At 34.7% G+C, this 23,387-nt stretch overlaps 1 protein-coding gene across 3 annotated transcripts in view; it reads left to right on the top strand.

The window, feature by feature from the left end:
* LOC149798942 (cholesterol side-chain cleavage enzyme, mitochondrial-like) overlaps window positions 1-23,387 on the top strand; it is a 136,232-nt gene that overhangs the window by 41,362 nt on the left and 71,483 nt on the right. The window contains exon 1 of one of the 3 annotated variants that reach the window (XM_089957862.1): window positions 3,417-3,501. The exons of the other annotated variants lie outside the window; for them this stretch is intronic. The gene's annotated coding sequence lies outside the window, so the exon portion shown is untranslated. Of the gene's footprint in view, window positions 1-3,416; window positions 3,502-23,387 lie in introns of those variants that run through there. 3 annotated transcript variants of the gene reach the window in all.

The following is a 23,387-nucleotide window of genomic DNA, read 5'->3' as shown; positions in this document are numbered from 1 at the left end:
CCACATTAATACCACCAACAATATTTTAAAGACAATACCACACACAACCATCCTACCAACAATATTTTACAGACAACGCCACACCACATCTATCCTACCAACAATATTTTACAGACAACGCCACACCACATTCATCCTACCAACAATATTTTACAGACAATACCACACCACATTAATACCACCATCAATATTTTACAGACAAGACCACACCACATCCATCCCACCAATAATGTTTTACAGACAATACCAGACTACACCCATCCCACCAACAATATTTTACAAACAAAGCAACACCACACCCACCCATCTTACTAACAATATTTTACATACAATACCACACCACACTCATCCCACCAACAATATTTTACAGACAATACCACAGCACATTAATACCACCAACAATATTTTACATACAATACCACACCACACTCATCCCACCAACAATATTTTACAGACAATACCACAGCACATTAATACCACCAACAATATTTTACAGACAATACCACACACACCCATCCCACTAACAACATTTTGCATGTAATATCACACTACACACTACAGACAACGCCACACTACATCCATCCTACCAACAATATTTACAGCATCACACCAGACCCATCCCTCCATCAATATTTTACAGACAATATCACACCACACCCATCCTACCATCAATATTTTACAGACAATACCACTCCACTCTCATCCAATCAACAATATTTTACAGACAACGCCACACCACATCTATCCTACCATCAATATTTTACAGACAATACCACACCACACCCATCCTACCAACAATATTTTACAGACAATACCACTCCACTCTCATCCCATCAACAATATTTACAGCATCACACCAGACCCATCCCTCCATCAATATTTTACAGACAATATCACACCACACCCATCCTACCAACAATATTTTACAGACAATATCACACCACACCCATCCTACCAACAATATTTTACAGACAATACCACACCACACCCATCCTACCAACAATATTTTACAGACAACGCCACCACATCTATCCTACCATCAATATTTTACAGACAATACCACACCACACCCATCCTACCAACAATATTTTACAGACAATACCACACCATACCCATCCTACCAACAATATTTTACAGACAACGCCACACCACATCTATCCTACCATCAATATTTTACAGACAATACCACACCACACCCATCCTACCAACAATATTTTACAGACAATACCACACCACACCCATCCTACCAACAATATTTTACAGACAATATCACACCACACCCATCCTACCAACAATATTTTACAGACAATACCACACCACACCCATCCTACCAACAATATTTTACAGACAATACCACACCACACCCATCCTACCAACAATATTTTACAGACAACGCCACACCACATCTATCCTACCATCAATATTTTACAGACAATACCACACCACACCCATCCTACCAACAATATTTTACAGACAATACCACTCCACTCTCATCCCATCAACAATATTTTACAGACAATACCACACCACACCCATCCTACCAACAATATTTTACAGACAATACCACACCACACCCATCCTACCAACAATATTTTACAGACAACGCCACACCACATCTATCCTACCATCAATATTTTACAGACAATACCACACCACTCTCATCCCATCAACAATATTTTACAGACAATACCACTCCACTCTCATCCCATCAACAATATTTTACAGACAATACCACACCACACCCATCCTACCAACAATATTTTACAGACAATACCACTCCACTCTCATCCAATCAACAATATTTTACAGACAATATCACACCACACCCATCCTACCAACAATATTTTACAGACAATACCACTCCACTCTCATCCAATCAACAATATTTTACAGACAATATCACACCACACCCACCCCACCAACAATATTTTACACACAATACACCACCATCCCCATCACCATCACGAAAAAAACAACAGCAAGAAAACACAAAAGAGCAGAGGAAAAGCTTTAAACTTTACCCTGCCAATTAATACGTACTATGAACCACTACCATCTCAGAAATAATTTACAGACCATGCTTGACCTACATGAAAATATCAACATCATCATTGTGTAGATATCCAACAGAAAACTATTATGGCTACATTCCCCGCAAGAACACACTGAAGCTTTGTACATCTGTCACTAGGCTCTATACCCATGACGGAAATCTATAGGCCATGCCCACACAGGACGAAGTTTGCTCCAAACGGACGTGAGGGAAGCAAACAAGTTAGTGGAGAAAGTAAATGTCTATGATTTACCTGATTAATTAAATTCCGGAAATCATTTCAGTATTTCAATTCAGCGAATAGACTGTTTAATGTTTGTTCTGTTGAAAACATCTGCATTTTAGATACAAAATGCATAATATTATACAGACAAGTCTGATTTTGCTACTCCCTTATTCTTTCTTTATTCGTGTGCCTATAATTCGTATCACGTATATATTTAATTATTTAATTGTAAAGTTCTATGCTCTTTCTTTTCGTCCATCAAATGTTGTCTCATATACTCATTCAGGCATCCTGGTTCACGTATTCGATTACATTATTGCCTGTAACTTTGTTAATCTTTCTCCAATCATGGCCTGGTTGAACTTTAAATTGTTGCAGATCAAATTACATTACATTGTTCCATATGTATTCTGTTCGCAGTTTGACTAATTCCTCGCAATATAAGGAATTTTACGATTATATAAAAAAAATTTTGTCTGAAAATAAGCCCGAAAATCTGCAAACAGATTTAACTAAGTCTGGAACACTTTGCTTGTAGCTAAATCCACCCAAGGAGCAGACTTTAATTTGTTTTGACACCTCATGTTGCAATGCATTCAGCCTTTAACAATGGGGTCATTATCAACACTGAAGTGCATTGTTGATAAAAATGATTCATGGTTTAAATGCGAACATGTGTTTTGTTATATTTGTGGAAAATAAATTCTCTTTAAATACGTGTGATACATCATTTACTATGCAATCAGAGTCCTACTAGGGAGAATCGACCCTAATCGCATGGCAATGATTTGGCACGCTGTTTGTTGGTGTTTGAAGCCTGGCATCGATTAACTCATCCACTTTATCTTCGTCTGAAATATTGTTCACAAATATAATTTTAGTTGTATCGTGGTCTTTAGATCATATGAGACGCGTTTGAAAAACTTCATAACGTCACATGACACCGTATATTCTTGTGTAAACACTTTGAGTCTCATTTATTTCTCTGTTATGTTTTTATTCTCTCTACTACAATACCATAGTAATTCCATTCTTAACACGAATTCTAATTTAAATTACAGCAAGATGTAAAAATCAAAGGTCTAAACAAATATCATATCTTCAACATCTGATTATTTCTACTTCATCATGTGAACAGTCTTCCCATCGTAACTGATCGTGGTTAATCTTGTGGTAATTTTTGGCAACGGAAAGTTGTATAGCTGTTATCATTGTTATCATGGTAAGCATTTTACAATAACAAACTACGAAGTTGTTTGTATAATTGACACGTGACATATACCTTCTTTGTATAAAATCTTAAAAAGGTTTCAATTGCTCATGATCGAATCAACAAACATTGGATATGCATTGCCATTTAATCGGATTTTCATTGGAAATTCATCGTCTTTGAATCGGATATTCGTTTGTTTTTAATAATATTTTCGCTGCTTGTTATAGGATATTCATTGCCTTTCAATGGGATATTCATTGCCTTTCAGTGGGATATTCACTAGATATTCAGTACAATTTAATAAAAATTCATTCCATTTTAATCGGATATTCACTTCTTTTCATCATATATTCACTGCCGTTTTTGTTCAATATCTCCTACACAAGCTAATGGTCTTTTACACTATATTTATTTTTTCAGGTTTATTTTATGTAGTTGGGATCAACTTCATATTTTTTCAATGACAATCAACATATCTTTTTATTACTACCGTAATTTCATGTTTTGCCCTTCCAAGATATATGTAATGTTGTAACCATGTCAGGCTTTTCATGTGTATCATTTTGTGACTTACTGGTAAAGATTTTCATTTTCTGTTCTTCCTTCTGGTTTCGTGATCAATATACATTAATATGTCTTACATAGGCACACTCCTTCATTCTCAAATGCATTATTTTATCTTATCCATCACATTTAATAAGCGCGTCATCTTAGAAACTCTAATTATCATGATCTCTAATACTTCTTGCCATGTTCATCTCTGATGAAGAGGTGTACATTTTACACGTCTTTTGTTTAATGGCATAATGGTTTCAATTCAGTTTCGAACTTTTAAACAATTCATCATAAAATTTCCATTTTAAGGTTGTGTACACTTCACCGTTCTTTTCTTTCGTCTTCAATTTTTTTAAACTTCCTATAGATTATGTTGTTTCAATATAGAGAAAACATAACTGTTGCTAATAATGAATGATTTTTATGTCCTCTTTCTTGACGTTCTCACGTTGGAAACCTCATAATAGTGTAATATTCATTCACTGATTTTCACTAATCCCCTTGTAAATATAGGAAGTTAGCCCTTGTCAAATTTATATTTCAATATTCTGACTGTTTGATCCAATTATTTATTGATTTTATTTAAACTTGTGAAATATCGCCATCGTTTCCCTGAAAACTATTGAATTTAATATTATGTCGGTTTGTAAAATTGCTTATATTATGAAGAAAGGTCAAATTAGTTTATGCTTTTTGATTGTCTTTAGATTGTGATTGGTGTAGTAATCTTATTGAATTTGTTTTATCATTATTGGTGCAGTAATTATATTGAATATTAACATGATTCGTTCACAGTATCCGTTCACGATATGGTAATAGATATGAGTGGTCTAATGTGTTTTAAATTTTGATTTTGAATGTCCACGTATCCTATATTGGAATTTTAGTATAACACTGTGTAAAATAACTGGTCTAGCACTAGTCATTTATAATCCCCTTACATTACTCATAACAACTGAAATGTGATCAAGCGTTTGGCAGTAAAGTGGATCTGTTTACGGGCACATTGTGTCATTCATGTTTTTGTTAGCATTTTGTAAATAATGAAGAAAGTATATGTATGAGTGCGGAATGCTTACTCCAACTCCTTGTTAGATGGGCAATCATAAATTAAAAATTAGGTGAATTTCTGTCGGTTTATTTCGTACGGTTACACCGTATGCAAGAGACAGACGGATAGGTAAATTGATAATAGATGCATGAAACATTGAACAAATCAGGTCAGATGCAAGTTATATTTTACAAAAAGATATTCCAACAAACAATGTATCGGAGTCCACATGTCCATATAACTCCAAAAATGCTTTTACTGTTCATGCATGGATATATATATATATATATATATATATATATATATATATATATATATATATATATATATATATATATATATATATATATATATATATATATATATATATATATATATGTGGGGGTGTAAAAAGAATATGGTTATTAATTTGTTTTTACGAGTGACCTTGTTTATACACAATGCTGGTTTATTAACAAATACTTTCTGAATGAAGTTCTCCTTTCATGCGCGTATGCAAAATCTCGGTAGTTTTGTTTTACAATATCCACTGCTGTCCTTATTTCTATGGATAAACATAGATATTATTATAATAGCATTTGAGGAGGTTTTCTGAACTGCAGACGTTGCATCCGCGAGAAATGTTTCTCATCCTTCATTGAGGGTGCCGGATATGGAAGTGACACTACTGGTTGCATGACGTTGTGTAAGCAAGACCATTTTAAAAGGATTACATTGCTGAATACAGTAATATTTGACGGCCACAAAGTTCAAGTGGTCGTATCAACCTCCTCTTCTTGTTTATGCGAAGAGAAAACAGGTTTTAAAAGAAAAATGTTTTCGCAGAATTCGTGACAATAAAATAAACACAACTCCAAAATAGACACACAAGATAGCAGCAGTAACTGATCTACGAAAGAGTTTGAAATTTGGAAGTCGCTAGCACCAGTAGGTATCTAGTTTTGGTTGTAACTGCACTAGCAAATGCAGATATTTTATGATCATCATCGGTATTATTATTATTATGAAGCAATTGATATTTTAAGACATTGTAAACAATTTAAACAAATTTATTTTTCATAAATTATTATTATTATGATTATTATTATTATTATTCCATGTGTTTTCCAAATTTTTTGCACATGTTATCCAGTTTAAAAATTAAAAATTAAATTATTATTTCGACTTCCTTTTTCTGTACTCCATTTTGAGTTATGGGCGGATCTAGTCAAGATTACGTCATTGAGAATGTGGCTGGGGAAAACAAATATTCCACCAATGGGATTCTGTGCGCATTTTTCTAAGTTCTAATATGTGGAGATTCATTTTAAAGTTTAATTTCTTTGTTTCACCAACATACCGGATATCGCATATCTTGCATGTAATAAGGTCTCCACCTGACTTTGATTTTCCAACGCTTGTTTGATTTGAGAATTGCATTAGCTTTGTCCCTCGAAATTTGAGGTCTATGGAATGCTTCAAATGGGTTGTGTGGGGAAATCATTTTAAGCAGTTCATGCAATTCATTAGCTGGTAAACGTACTTGAATGATGAGACACCTTCGATGGTTTCTTTGCACTTGTATTTTAGGAAGTCAGTACAGTGTGATTCATTGGCTCTTTGTATCGCTTCCGTTATTAGATCCATGTATCTCCACTTTGTCAGATGTAAAGTTAGTTCTCTGGATCTCTCATCGAAAATTGTGTCACCATAGCATATTCTCCCTATTATAATAACTTATGTGACAACAGGATAGAGGAGGTACTAATGTTTGTCTTCTATAAATGTTTATATGGCGCATGTGTGTAATACAGCCAATCAGACATTTCAAGTAATTTTATAGAAGGTATGACTAGTAACAAAATAAAGTTAATGTAGCAGTTTGCCTAACGACCAGTTAATCATGAATTACCGCAGTATACAAAGGGAAATAGTTCTTGCAATATTCTCTTATTACTATTTTGCACTGTTTGTTTTAAATGTTTGGGATATATAAGTACATCGTTGTCCTTGGCACAGATATAGTACATACATTTTCTAATTTCAATACCCCTGACATTTAAAGTGAAAGTAAACATTAACCTTTTAATGCGTTTCATTGACGCTATAAACTGATCGCAACACTTTCCTCATCTTTAAACAGAGCGATGTCTTCTCACAGTTTATATACTAGAAATAAGGTCACAGTTTATATACTAGATAATAAGGTCATATCTGAACTCTCCCGGATTATATACTAGATAATAAGGCCACAGTTTATATACTAGATGATAAGGTCACAGATTATATGCTAGATAATAAGGTCACAGTTTATATACTAAATAATAAAGTCATAACTAAACTATCCCAGTTTATATTCTAGATAATAAGGTCACAGATTATATACTAGATAAAAAGGTCATAACTGAACTCTCCCAGATTATATACTAGATAATAAGGTCATAACTAAACTATCCCAGTTTATATTCTAGATAATAAGGTCACAGATTATATCCTAGATAAAAAGGTCATAACTGAACTCTCCCAGATTATATACTAGATAATAAAGTCACAGCTTATATACCAGATAATAAAGTCAAATCTGAATTCTCTCAGTTTATATACTAGATAATAAGGCCACAGTTTACATAATACATAATAAAGTCATAACTGAATCCATTATAGAATGATCCTAATTGCACTTCAACAGGTGTCACAAATTAATCAAATACGATAGACTTTTCATGGAATTCTGGGAGAATTTTCGACGTGTGTTGGAAAGTATCCATGTTTTTACACATATAAATTCCTTGAATTAAAGATGTAGTATAACACTAAAGTGCACTTAAATTCAGTGATCATGAATTCAGTAATATTGCTAGTAACAGTATAAAATACAGCTCGCCAATACTTATTACAAAGTGTAACTGGTATTACATGTACACATTTCTCATGTGCTCACATTTTAAGAACTAAGACCGGTGATAAGACCGTATTTAAAAATATAGACGCACACAAATAAGCAATAATACAAAGCGTCATGTTGTGTCCTTGAATCGGCATGACTTGATAAGTACCTAAACATTAAGAGTCATACTGATCATATCAAGACTTACAGTCATACTGACCCTATCAAGACTTACAGAGCAATATTGACAAGATTAAGACATACAGAACAATATTGACCATATCAAGACGTACAAAGATATATTGACAATATCAAGACTTACAGAGACATATTGACAATATCACGACTTACAGAGTAATATTGACAATATCAAGACTTACAGAGACATATTGACAAAATCAAGACTTACAGAGACATATTGACAAAATCAAGACTTACAAAGCGATATTGACAAAATCAAGACTTAGAGAGACATATTGACAAAATCAAGACTTACAGAGCAATATTGACAAAATCAAGACAGAGACATATTGACAAAATCAAGATTTACAGAGCAATATTGACCATATCAAGACTTACAAACAGCCATATTGACAATATCAAGACTTACATACAAATATTGACCATATCAAGACTTACAGAGCCATACTGACCATATAGAGACTTACAAGCAGACCTATTGATCATATCAATACTTACAGAGACATATTGACCATATAAATACTTACACTGAGCCATATTGCCCAATTCAAGACTTAGAGAGAGACATATTGACAATATCAAGACTTACAGAGCAATGTTGACCATATCAAGACGTACAGAGCAATATTCATCATATCAAGACTTACAGAGACATTTACAATATCACGACTTACGGAGCAATGTCGACCATATCAAGACTTACAGAGCAACATTGACCACATCAAGAATTACAGAGCAATATTGAACATATCAAGACTTACAGAGCGATATTAACATTATCAAGACCTACATATCAAAATTGACAATATCAGGACTTACACAGCAATTCTGACCATAAGAAGACTTACAGAGCAATAATGACCATATCAAGACTTATAAAGTAATATTGACAATATCAATACTTACAGAGAAATACTGACCCTATCAAGACTTACAGAGCAATATTGACAATATCAAGACATCCAGAGCAATATTGACCATATCAAGACGTACAGAGATATATTGACAATATCAAGACTTACAGAGACATATTGACAATATCACGACTTACAGAGACATATTGACAAAATCAAGACTTAGAGAGACATATTGACAAAATCAAGACTTAGAGAGACATATTGACAACATCACGACTTACAGAGACATATTGACAATATCACGACTTACAGTGCAGTTTGACAATTTCAAGACTTACATTGCAATATTGACGATATCAAGACTTACAAGTAGCCATACTGACCATATCAAGACTTACAGAGACATATTGACAAAATCAAGACTTACAGAGACATATTGACAAAATCAAGACTTACAGAGACATATTGACAAAATCAAGACTTACAGAGACATATTGATAAAATCAAGACTTACAGAGCAATATTGGCAAAATCAAGACTTACAGAGACATTTTGACAAAGTCAAGACTTACAGAGCAATATTGACAAAATCCAGACTTACAGAGACATATTAACAAATTCAAGACTTACAGAGACATATTGACAAAATCAAGACTTACAAACAGCCATATTGACAATGTCAATACTTATAGAGCCACATTGAACATATCAAGACTTACAGAGCAATACTGACCACATCAAGACTTACAGAGCAATACTGACCACATCAAGACTTACAGAGCAATACTGACCACATCAAGACTTACAGAGCAATACTGACCACATCAAGACTTACAGAGCAATACTGACCACATCAAGACTTACAGAGCAATACTGACCACATCAAGACTTACAGAGCAATACTGACCACATCAAGACTTACAGAGCAATACTGACCACATCAAGACTTACAAGCAACCATATTGACCATATCAAGACTTACAGAGTCATATTATCAATATCAAGACTTACAAACAGCGATGCTCACCATATCAAGACTTACAAACAGCCATACTGACTTCATCAAGACTTATAAAGATTCGTATGTACCATATGGACTTATAAACGGAGTTGTTAGTAACTTTTACCATGTCCGAAGAGTGACCGATTTACATGTCAATGACATGTGTAGCAGAAAACGACCTGACTGCAACATGATACCATGTAACAGAAAATTACCATACTGCAATATGACACCCTGTAACAGAAAACTACCATACTGCAATATGATAGCGTGAAACAGAAAACGACCATTCTGCAATATAATAGCGTGAAACAGAGGAACAAAGTAATATCGATGATTACACCACTAGTAAATATCTTTTAATCTTACAACTCCATACAAAGCGTTTTGGTGGTAAATGAAAGGTCTACGTACTTGCTCTGCTCGTGCATGTGAGTACATTTTGTGCATTTCATTCAAATACTTTAACATTCTTGGATGAGATTTGTAAAGTTTACGCTACAGTTATGCATGGGATCAAAACCATGGCATTTGTCCCTATAATTTAATTATATACTGCCAGGTCCCATATCTGCGCCATTTTTAATTCGTTGTTGTTGTATATTAGTATTATGTTCCTAATTTGTCAGCATTATCATGAAGTATGAGATTGTGTTCACTGTCATCAGTCTGGGCTGGAGGAATTTACCACTCTTCTAATATTGCTTGTCCAGTTTGCAGCCTCACTGTATGTAGGGTGGTGTCTATGGTATCATTCCAAGCATATCCCTATTTGAGTCCGTCAATGTGGATTGGTATTTATGCTATCATCCCAAGAATATTCGTCTTAAAGTCCGTCATGTGCACGCGATATGTGATGTATTAGACGTTATGTTGGCGGAACATGAACTTGAGAGAGTTTCTGAACTATTTAATTAAGTCGTTCCCACAGCTGAAATTGAGCGTGTTTCTAAATTTAGTAAAAGTGGTCTACCCGTCGTTTAATAAATGTGTTACTTTTCCCTGGTATTATTTCTATTTATAGACAGACAATGTTACCAACATTACAATTTATACATAACGATGTTTATCCCAGGATTGTAATTTCATGAAATCGTTGTGTTCTTTGATGCTTACAATGACAAATTTCGTTGCAGCTGCGTGATCCTCTAAAACTAGAGTTATATGTTATTTTATCGACATTAGTATTTCTGTATATGGACTTGATAACAAAATAATATTGCTCAATTGACGACAAATCGCTAAATACATAAATAGTGCATAATCCGAGTAGTCAATGGATAATAGTGTGTGTTGTAATCAAATTGAAAACAGGAACACGTAAATCTGAATATTCCTTGTTATCTCCAAAATGTTTCGAGAAAGCATTTAATATGTTCATCATAAGTCTATCATTATACCCACTGTGATGTGCCCTGAAAGTAACTGTTTTCCCTGTGCCCTGCAAGTAGCTGTCGGAGTTTTTACTGTGCTCTGAAAGCAGTGGCTGTAGTTTTCACTGTGCCGTGAAAGCAGTGGCTGTAGTTTTCACTGTGCCGTGAAAGCAGTGGTCGTAGTTTTCACTGTGCCGTGAAAGCAGTGGTCGTAGTTTTAACTGTGCCGTGAAAGCAGTGGTCGTAGTTTTCACTGTGCCCATGAAAGCAGTGGTTGTAGTTTTCACTGTGCCCTGAAAGCAGTGGTCGTAGTTTTCACTGTGATATCACAAGCTGTCTGCACCATGAATGATGAGAAACGTGTTCTCTCTGAGTGGTGATGCTATTGAATTCAGTGTCGACAATAGCATGAGGCGAATATGTAGTGGCTTTATTTCATACCATAATGTCTTTCGTCGGAATCAGTTCCACACACACACACAAACACACACACACACACACACACACACACACATATATATATATATATATATATATATATATATATATATATATATATATATATATATATATATATATATATATATATAGAGAGAGAGAGAGAGAGAGAGAGAGAGAGAGAGAGAGAGAGAGAGAGAGAAGTAACAGATGAACACAGGGACATACTTATATCCTGTTGCAGACGGCAATATTCTTAAAATGCTCATATTAATTATAACGAATGATTGAAAGGCCACTGGCACTGGAGTTATTGGTTTCGTGCTCGTTTCCTTCGTGAACATGTTTACCATGTGAACCACTGAATTATGTCTGTATTCAAATTTCACCAACAGAATAATCTGCGTGTCGTCTCCGATGGTTTTTGTGCTCTCCCATATGCACTTCGTGTAGTTGAAAATACATGTAACTGTTATAGCGGTTAGAGCGTATACAGCTTGTATAGTTGGTATGGCTGACGATATCCAAGAAATGGAGGATAAAGTAGATTCTTCTTTAATAAATTGAAAGCTGGTTCACAGTCACTAATCCATACGAAATTCACATTTCTTTATTAGTGCATACAGCAAAGCAGCAGCTGTAGAATAGTTCTTAATGAAAGATCTATAATAATCCCTAATATCCAAGGAACTACTTTAAAGCCTTAAGGCTCTCTGGCTTTGGACAAGTCTTCGCTGAGTCCGCTTTATCTAGAATCGGGGTCGATATCAATAGCATTAACAACGAGTTCTACATTATGAGTTTTTCTCAACCTGCCTTTCTCACCATATTGAATACAATACTAAGGTGAGATATATGCTCATCATCTACTGAACACAATGACGCCATCCATGAAGTCTATAGAGGATTTCAAACTTAGCCACCTAGATCGATTTCATCAAGATGTTTGATGAACTGTTACATAATACCATGGGATCGTATCGAAATTCAAAGATTCATTGTCTAAAATGACAGCACCAGGCTGAGTGTTGCTGAGATTCAGTTATATCTCAACCTGATGAAAACCGCTCTTACGGTCAAGAATAAAAACGAATGCTGGTTCAGCACTGACTAAGATTTCATTTACGTTATTTGTCCTGGGTATGGGGTAGACATCACGTTCAGTACAGCTATTGATACTGCAAATGATAACTATGAAACTACAGCTGTCATTGATTTTCTTAGCAACTAGCATTGTATATGCATCTTTTTGCATAATACCCAGTCTATGATATCTGACTCTAAAGCATAGTTTATGTGGACTGGAAGACTTTTGTATAATACCCTGTCTAGGATATCTGACTGACAGAAATTTCTGATGAATTGTTTTGTTGTGTATGAGTGTGGGTTTTTGTTTTTGGAATGTTTTGCTTCTTGAGGGGATGTTTGGTTTTTGTGTGTGTGTAGTTTGGTTTTTGTGTGTGTAGTTTGGTTTGTGTGTGTGTAGTTTGGTTTCGTTCTGGTCAGATTGTATTATGTGCTACAAAAATGCCACAATTTCTCAATTTACTTGGGTCCCCTGAAAATACACACCGGATTCCTCCATAGTTTAAGTAAAGCGTTCATCTGGTTAATAGTCTAGTTCTTCTTTTCAATTGTAATGCTTTCGGAGCGTCTTGTGCAATTCTGACCTAGTGAATTTGAAATACATCTGTCATCTTTCTCTCCCTTCTTTTTTAAAGAGTCCACTCTTTGGTTTGCAGGTACTAGGCAGTGATGAATCTTTTCTTCTTGTTAATGTTACTACTCGCCTTAAAGATTGGATGGTCAACGTTATGCTTTTTCAGTCCGTTTGTGCCTGAGGTGATAATATATTTGTCCTGAAATCAAGTAGTGTACCATTCTAATTTAGAAAATCCATAACTTAATTAATAGAAGACAGCAAAAATAAGCACATGTAAAACTATGTATTTTATTTTGATTAAGAGAAATGTTCGAATGCACAACAGCGGTGACTATTTAATTGTCAACTGTTCAGATAAATTACCTATCCGACGTAGAGATGAAAAACGTAACAGAAAGTGTGTTACCCGTCTATAAAGTTTCAGAGCTATCATGGTTTTGCTGAAAAAATACAGCTTAGTTACATAACATTGATGATGGCATAGAAAGATTGGATATTCGAGAGCTAGAATAAAAAATTTATGATACATTTATATAATATTAGTCACATTTACACAGGCTGTCATAATGTACAGTGTGTCTCTCTTTGGTTTTGTGTGCGTATAGTTTGGTTTGGCTTTATTCTGGTTGTATTATGTGCTACAAAAAGGCCGCAAATTCTCAATTTACTAGGTTCCCCAGAAAATACACACCGGATTCCTGCATACAGTTTAAGTAACGCGTTCATCTGGTTAATATTCTAGTTCTTCTTTTCAATTGTAATGCTTTCGGAGTGTTTTGTGCAATTCTGACCTAGTGACTATACTCTTTTCGGTGACCCAAAAATAGCACGCCACCTGAACTCGATTTTTTTTTTGGGAATGTGATAGCTCTATGCCTGTTTTTCTGGCTAAACTGACAGGAATGATTTTAAAAACAAGACACTAGTGACTTATTGTTTGCGTTTAGGCACATCACCGAATATGAGACAGCGCTTTATTGTTTTTATTTCTAGACACAGTCTATCAGAGTCTGAACTTGTGCTTATACAGCTTAAGTATATGGTTGCAACATTGCCTTTCGATGCTTTTTGCCAGCAGTGTAGAACACAAGGGACATCACTCCATGTTTATAGTCTTCTTGAACAAATTGTCTTGCTTCATGTAAATCTACATACAGAAATTCCTAACTGACCAGAAAGAATGATATATGAAAAACTCACTTTTGAATTGTATAATTTTATCTAAATATAACGTTTCGATGGTAGCCGCTGGTCTATAAGTTTTGTTGAAGCAGTTTGACATGATGACATGAACGTTTTTACCGTAAACTCGACTGTGAATTATAAAGTACTTACTATATCTAAAAAGCTACTTACTAACACGTTTTACAATAATTTGTGCAAGTACTCACATAACAAGGACAGGTCGATAGTTTGATGGGTCATTCTCTTTTTGTTTGAATATTAATTAAGAAAATATCTTCAAGTATGATTTATGACAATGCAATATATGGGGATTCAGTAGAAAACTGGATGCTTATTAAAAACAATGTCCCCTATCACAGAAACGTTTTGCCTGATAATAATGTTTTATTTGCAAGTAGGGTCGCTAATGAGAAGGGAACCCCGTTGCAACTGTATATTTTTGACATTCTAATAGAAAGTTCTTCTTGTCCACATGTTAGAAACATGATTTGATTAGTAAATAGTTAAGTTACTGCATTTCGTTATCAATTGCCTACGCTGAACCTGATCCACCAAATACCAACATAATAATACGAAGGACGTTTATTTTTATCTGATTTCAGTAAGTTTTAAATTTCGACTGGATGGGTTACTTATTGTTTCAATTGGTAACGTGTTCCATACTTAAATTGTGGAAGGCAGAAAAGCATGGCACATCTTAAACGACTCAATTAATTTATCCTTATAACGTTTAAAATTCAATCTATCCCACTTGATTTTCTCCTATAATAGTGACCAAACCGCACTCTCAGTTAACACCGGTTGCTATTATCAATGCCCAAAAAATTAAAATTTTCCAGTGATTCTTCTTCTTGAGTATTATAGTTACGTCAAATACAGTCAGCATAGTCAAACAAGGAAAGTTACGAAGATTATATAACCTTCTCCCAATGAGACCCAATCTATATTCCGAATTCTTCAAAGTATTCACTTTCTCCCATGCCTTTTCAAACCAATGTTTCATATGTACTTGCCCAGCGTCCTCTCCGGACGGTATTATACTAAAGTTTGTATCTTCCTTGCCCTGGTTTAGAGCTAAGCAAATTGTATTAGAATTATTTATTAACTGATTTGTCCTAGACTCATCTGGTGTAAAGTTTGATTAATTAGGAGCAATTAAATTCTGTTGAACAATATAATTTGCAAATATCTGTAGATACGCTTTTCAAACACCTTCGGACAAAAAACAGAGGAGTGATATATGGCGATAGTTTGAAACATTTGTTCTACATCGTTTTTTATATACGGAGCACGTTTGCCAAATTTCTAAGAAATGAATGCTAATGTCTTTGTACTTTTTTGTCATTTGTTATTTTGCAAGTATACAGTGACAAGTTTCTGCTGTAAACGCTTTCAAGTTGTTGTTGTTGTTGGAGTTAATAATCTCTGATGTTTCTATATGGATCAGTTATTAGGGTTAGATACAGTGATTTCTTGTGAAAAGGAACGTTAGATTTGTTTCGTGTAGGTTTACAGGGTGAGTAATGTAGATGCTGCTGGTCACGGTAGCAGAATGGGCTGTTGCTCTTGTTGGATAGCTGATTACTTGTATAGGTTTATTAATTATATAATAAAAATCCATTTTGTTTTAATGTCAGAGCATATGTTAATATGAATATTTCCTTGTTAAAAGCTAAAACGACCTCTATCTTGCGTTTAAATTTATCAGTTCATAATCAGAAAGAGTTCTTAGGTTGCTAAGAGGAGCAAATATAAAGAAATTTGCTGTTGAGGGGCTTTAGTGTCATTAAAATTGACTCTTCAGTGGACATTTCTCCTATGGGGTAGATCATTTGAAACACATGATTGTCTCTCTTTCCAATCCTTCCCTTCGATTTCGTATTTCCTATGAAAGGCTTGTATTTTTTTTTTAAAGCACAGACAAGAATATTAGTCATGCAATGTTTCCCATAGTGCGATTATAGAATGGATTAATTTTGCATTGTAAGTCTTAGTTGTTTGATTCTGGGTAAGATGTTTCACATTGAGGTTGAATATATAAGAGTGGCCGAGTGGTGTAAAGCACTCGCCTTCACCGATCACCGGCATCTCACCTTTGTCCTTACGGGTTTAGTTTCGATGAATAGGTGACTGGCTGATCATGTCGATTTGCGCTCTGTTCAGTCTGACACACTGTAGAGGAGATGCGGCTTGTGGTTGCTTGAACAATCAAGGACGTGCCGCAGATGTGACATTTTCTTAGCTCCAGAATCTGCACGACCTCTACAATTCTCGTCAATTCAAAGTCTGTATGCAACTGCGCCAGGTTCAGCGTTTCAGTGCGCGATGTTTCCAAGACTCCAGATAAATGGCGAAATCTTATAAGGATGACTTGAGGGAATCTTTGAAGCGTTTCTTATGACGATCCCTCCGTCGTCTCACCACAGAAGATCTTTCCTGAAGTCACAATGACTCTTGGGCATGAGCCCGTGATCAGTGCCATGCAGAAGGCGATACAGCAGAATCCTGACGAGGATTTGCTGGCTATTGGCAGCAAGGAGATGAACCTTGGTTGTCGCAAGATTGTCTGTTTCCCTTCAACGTGTACAAGTGGACAATGGATGCATCCTTGCATTGAGCTGGCTATAGGTATTTGAGTCCATATTGACTGGACGAGTATATGGGTTATACGCGAGCCTCCGGCTTTGTAAATTTCTGCTGGTATAGAATCCGTTCGATGAGCTTTGCCATTTGACAGCACGGCAATTGCTTTTTCAGTTTCAGTCCCACCAAATGTAAACATCAAGACGGGTTCGATGTGAACGATTCCGTCGTTCAGAAACTACTGAATGAATAACATCACTACAAAAAGCCTGGGTAGAAGACAGCACTTCATCATCGAAGAAGGCACTTCAACATTATCAAGAAGACTGTCCAATGCAACTCAAAGAGTTGCAAGACACTTGGCTGAGCAACAGCAAAATGAGAAAAATATATTTCATTTTCTTTAAAATGGGGCACTAACCTAATATTGATCACATTGATTCTCTTTATACGACTCATTTTCTTTATTCTAATCAGGGTGAAAAAAGAAGTCATTGAACAGAAACAAAATCCTGAGATCTTCTGTTGTTTTTTTTTTCAGAGTCTTATTAGCGATACTGAAACCACACAATGACCTGTTTGTAATTTTGTTAATATAAGCTCCTTATGAGAAAATGAATGAGTGGTCAGTGAGCTACCCAACTGTTCTTTTAAAGTCGTATAGACGTGAAATTCTTAATTTACCCCACAAAACTTCTTTGGCTGGTCATTTAGGGATCAATAAGGCTCATCACAAGATCTTGAATCACTTTTAATCCCCAAAAATTAAAACAATTATGTTTGTAATTACTGCAGATCTTGTCACATTTGTCAAATGGTAGGTAAACTCTGATATCTAAGGCTCATGTGCAACCTATTCCTGCATTTGACGAACCATTTACCAGAATACCGATAGAGTGTGTCTGTCCCTTACCTAAGACCAAGTCAGACAATCAATACTTGTTGATCATAATCTGTGAATCTGCAAGACTCGCAAAGGCAATTCTTTTGAGAAATATTAAAACTTAAAACAATATTAAAAGCTTTGATAAAATTTAGTTTGCTCAGTTTTGGGCCTTCCCAAATTTGTCTAGTTTGATCAAGGGTCACATTTTATGTCTGAAATTTTTAAGCAAGTCATGCATGAATTAGGCATCCAGCAATTCAGTATTCTGCCTATCACCTGAAAGCCATGGAGCTTTAGAACTATTTCATTGAACTTGATTCGGTCATATTGTATTGAAGCTTTAAAAGATTGGAATGAATGTGTTAATTTACTGTTGTCTGCTGTTAGGGAATCAGTTCAAGAACCTTTAGTGTTTAGTATGTTTGAACTAGTTTTTGGACATACTGGACCTGAACCATTGACATTGTTAAAAGAGAACCTTCTTTCAAACGAAGATATGGAAATTAAGTTTGACCTTGTTTGAAAGGATTCTTGCAAAATCCACCAGGGATATGGCAAAGGAAATTTCGTCATTTTTGATTACAGATGGGCTTTCTCAATATAAAGTGATGCCGTTTGGGATGAAAGGTTCATCTTGTACTTTTCAATGTTTAATTAACATGATTACATCTGGTCTAGATAAGTGTGAAGCTTACATCGATGATGTCATCATCTACAACAACACTGGGAGAGACCATTTAGAGAAAACTCGCGATTCTTTGACAGATTCGCTAGTACATATTTGACAATTAATTTATCTAAAAAGTAAGTCTTGCCGTGCTTGTATTACATTTAAAGAACCTAGTATGCGGCATGGACAAGTTAAAGCTATGGATGCTAAGACTTAGGCTAAAGTGAACCCCTGACTATTGTGCTGAGTAAGAAAACAAAGTGTCATAGGACCTAAATATGTCAGGAGGCTTTTGATAACTTAAAGGCTATACCTAAAATTGTATTAGTTCTTTCAGCTCCAAATTTCCGTCAATAATTTAAATATATGTTGATGCTAGTGATGTTGTGCTTGGAGCAGTATCCATTCAAGAAGACAAAAATAAAGTAGATTATCCAGTTTGTTATTTTTCTAAGAAATGAAACAAGCATTAGAGAAATTATTCCACAATCGAGAAGGAATGTTTGACTTTGAAATTAGTTTTGCAACACGTGGAAGTGTATATTAGTTCAGCGCCTTCTTCGATTGTTGTGTTTAGTGATCTCATATCTCTTACTTTCATTGGCAAGATAAAAACAAATCAGAGATTATTAAGGTGGAATTTGATGTTTCACAAATACAATATTCACATCACGCACGTCAAGGGAAAAGACAATCTAATAGCAGATGCACTTTCAGCTTTATAGAAATATTATATTGTTTCATGTATACTTTGTGTAATATTTATCATATGTATATTTCAGTAATAGTTAAAAGAAAGCTTTATTGCATAAATCTTTCTTTCTTTTTCTTTATGAATGGAGGTGTTATGTATATTTATTTGGCACTGTTTGTTAGGGGTTTTGTACTTTTTAATTTCATGATGTGATGTAGGTCATGTCAAAATTGTAACTCTGTTGCTGACCTTGTCCAAAATCACGTTCATTGTGTACCTGGCCAAAATCATTGACTTTTTAAAAATTCTGTAAACAACTAATACATAGCTAATATTTTCTTTACGAGTATTGCTTTAATATTAGGAGCATTATTAATTGAAGTAATCATATTTCTCTTTTTCTGAGTCAAGGACATTGTGTTTACCACGATTGTATTAATTATAATTCTAATAACAGAACTCTAATTATAACTAAGAATTTAGCTTGTAAACATTTGAACTTTCCAGAATGAAATTTTCCGTTAAGTATTAGTTTTCTTTAGAAAATGATAACTGTGACCTAAGTCACGTTGAGGAGTATAGAATCTTGTTAAATGGGAAAATTAATTATTCGTGATGTAAGATCTTAGCAGAATCAATTGTATTATTGTTGTTGCAAAGTATTTACTTAGTGTCGGAGTTTATTTATTCAAATTATTTAATTCAAGTTATTCTTCTCTAGAAATAAAAAGTGCTCAAAAATAAAATTCTTGCAAATAGAGACTTGAATTTTCAGTGAAATTTCAAATAAGGATATGCTTTTGGATTATATTATTGTGATTCAACAAAAGACTGTATACACATCACCAAGAGACATGCCTCCACAGGCACATCAACATTTCCAGCGTTTTATTTATTTTAGAATACATCTAAAGTTTGTTCAAAACTTTAATTATAAATTTCTAGGATTATTTGTGATTTATTTAGCAATACCGTAAGTTCTTCTTACATTTTTCACTTTGTATTCTAGGGAAATAAATTATTTCTTGAATCTTACAAAACTTGTTGGTTCTCATGATTTTCTGTTATTTATTTTAAGACCAGAGAATTGTAATAGATGATATACAAAACAAGGTCAATGCCCACAGAATTATTATGGAGTCGGGGCAAACATATTGTAGTCAGCTATTAAATTTTACGGATGTAGGCTAAAACGTGTTTTAGAGATAAAATCAGTTTCTGCTATGAAGGGTCTATAACTTCGTCTATGATAAGCTTTCTTAAGGTTCACATATATAACCATTTTCTGTAGCTCATATTTCATCCCACTGAGACATTTTTCCTGCTTATGGGGCCTTCCACTTTTAACACTGAGGGTAAGGTGTGGCTATTTAGTGATGGGCCATGTTTTATATGATGTAATGTTTGGAAAGAATCGTGTTAAATATACCAAAGAAAATTTACTATACCACCATGTTGCATTTAAACTTAACGTGATAATCCTAAGATTCCCTGGCATTGGCATCGCATGTCGTGTCTAGGGGTATTGATGTTTCAAGAAAGAAGAATAAAACGTATAATGCAGGCAATAAGAGGTCACAAAAATAACGCAAGAGGAAGATTGATGTGTGTAATACAAAAAGAAAACTTGCTTAAATGTATTGTTATTAGTTCCAAACGTTTTCGTCTGTGTTTAAATCACAGGTATGCGGTCAAAAAATGCGATGGTTTGAAGGTGGGAATGTGTCAGTATCCATGTAATCATAGTGTGTGGTATGACATATGTGTTGTGTCACTATCCTGTTTGCAATGCCCCCAGCCAATCTTCCTTGATAATTGCAACAAGGTTCATTACACAACTAGTTTTCTCAACTCGTTTATGAAATATCGAATGAATGTTAGTCCTAAGATAGGACATGCCAAAAGGTGGGTATTGTATTCTGATTAGTGTTGTTCCTTGGCACGTTAATGACATTGCTATAATTACAATCTAATAGTTATTTTTCTCACCAAGACACATTAGAAGTGAATAGTGTGGTGAATTGTAGTTATCACTCCAGAAGAATGAGACTTAAATATTTACCGTATGCATTTACATAGTACTTGACACTGTTCATGGCTTGTTTACGGCTGCTGCACAATTAAATGGGGAAAGTAACCTTATTACAAACTGATGTTCGTTTTTATGGATTTGATGTTTGATTTAATTATATTTGCATAAATATTTTTAAACTTATATATAATATTTAATTCGGGACCCGTGAAATTTTTAATGCGAAAATAGTAGCATTAACACATTTCCTGCCAACTTTATGAATGATTTAACCCGAATGTTATATTTAAGAATCCTCTTGCAAAGAAACCCAGTTGAGAAAAAACTCTGTAAGAAAGTTTTGTTATGCAGATATATATACATTATTTGTACATATACATGTTTAAGACTTTCTCCTATTTTCCTTTACTTTTTTATTTCGTCATCAGCAGCACTTGATCAATCGGGAGCGACTATTGGGATTTAACTGCTTATATGAAGGGACGAGGAGGTTATCAGTGTTTGTTCTGTTAGATCTTTGTACTGATAGGAATAGTAAAACCTGTCTATGTAGCACTATACGTTTCATATATTTAAATGATCTTGTGTGATGACACGTAAGAAAACTTACCTTCGTTACCACATATTGAAAAAACGTGAGAGTCATATAGTTTCAATGTATGCGAAACATGTATTTGACACAAACTTGCTGCACTATTTAGCAATTTTGAATTTTAGGATCCTGGTACATGTAATGGTTATATATTTTGCTTGCTTGGCATATGTCTATTAAAACATGTTTCTCATATATTATGTGAAACATAAATGACGATACGTATGTTTTACATACGTCGGGTCTTAGCAGTAACGGAAATCAAAACATGTCTTTAACATACAATCCTGCATGTTTTGTGTCATGTGTCCACTATGTCATCTTGTGATGAAATGGAAGATATATAGATAGGGAAATAAAAATTTGTTGTAAAAATATCTGGTTCGCATTTATTCAAAGAAAATTGTTCAGGAGCTGCAGTAGCTCAGTTGCTAATGCGTTGGATTCATTGTTACTGCTTTGGAGGATTAGTTGCTAATGCTTTGGATTCATTGTTACTGCTTTGGAGGATTAGTTGCTAATGCGTTGGATTCATTGTTACTGCTTTTGGGGATTAGTCGCTAATGCGTTGGATTCATTGTTACTGCTTTGGACGATTAACGCCATTACTAAACGCAAGATAGTATATTTATGGCGGTAAGTATAACTGATGGAGGAAGAACCCGGGAAAACTCCGATAAAAACCACCGACCTACCGGAAGATACTAGCAGCTTTTTATATACCCACACTGACTGAGCCCGAGGCTCAAATCCACGCGGACAGCGGTGAGATGACAGTGATTGGTAAAGGCGAGGGTAAAGATCACTCAGCCACCCGGGGCCCCCTTGGGACTCGAAACCGAAAGGGTACTGGTTGGATTCCCCCTCTGGACTCGTAACCGAATATGTACGAGTTAGATTGGTAAAAGATTCAAAATGTGACATTAAAACCAAGAAGGAAAATAAATCCATCTGAATATCACTAATTTTCATGTCCGTATTTATGTAAAAACGGCACAAGAGAAAGTACATGTACTAATAAACCGCAAGATATGGCGAAAAGATTCACAGAAACCTGTACATTACTCTCAATGAGCTATGGGACCACATTAGCTGAGAGTTGCGAATCAACACAATTCGGATATTAAATGTACAGTTGTGAGCGATAAAATCTTTGCTACAGAAGTCACGTTAGGTAGTCCCTGACTTGCCATGAAGCAAAAATGTTTCATTGCCTTGTAAAATATCACAGTGTGTTTAACATTTT

This window comes from Sinohyriopsis cumingii, chromosome 5 (genome assembly GCF_028554795.1).
Source record: "Sinohyriopsis cumingii isolate HCF-2022 chromosome 5, ASM2855479v2, whole genome shotgun sequence".
Classification (NCBI taxonomy): domain Eukaryota; kingdom Metazoa; phylum Mollusca; class Bivalvia; order Unionida; family Unionidae; genus Sinohyriopsis; species Sinohyriopsis cumingii.
Note: the sequence above shows the minus strand (reverse complement) of the source record. Positions and strands in the feature narration are given on the sequence as shown.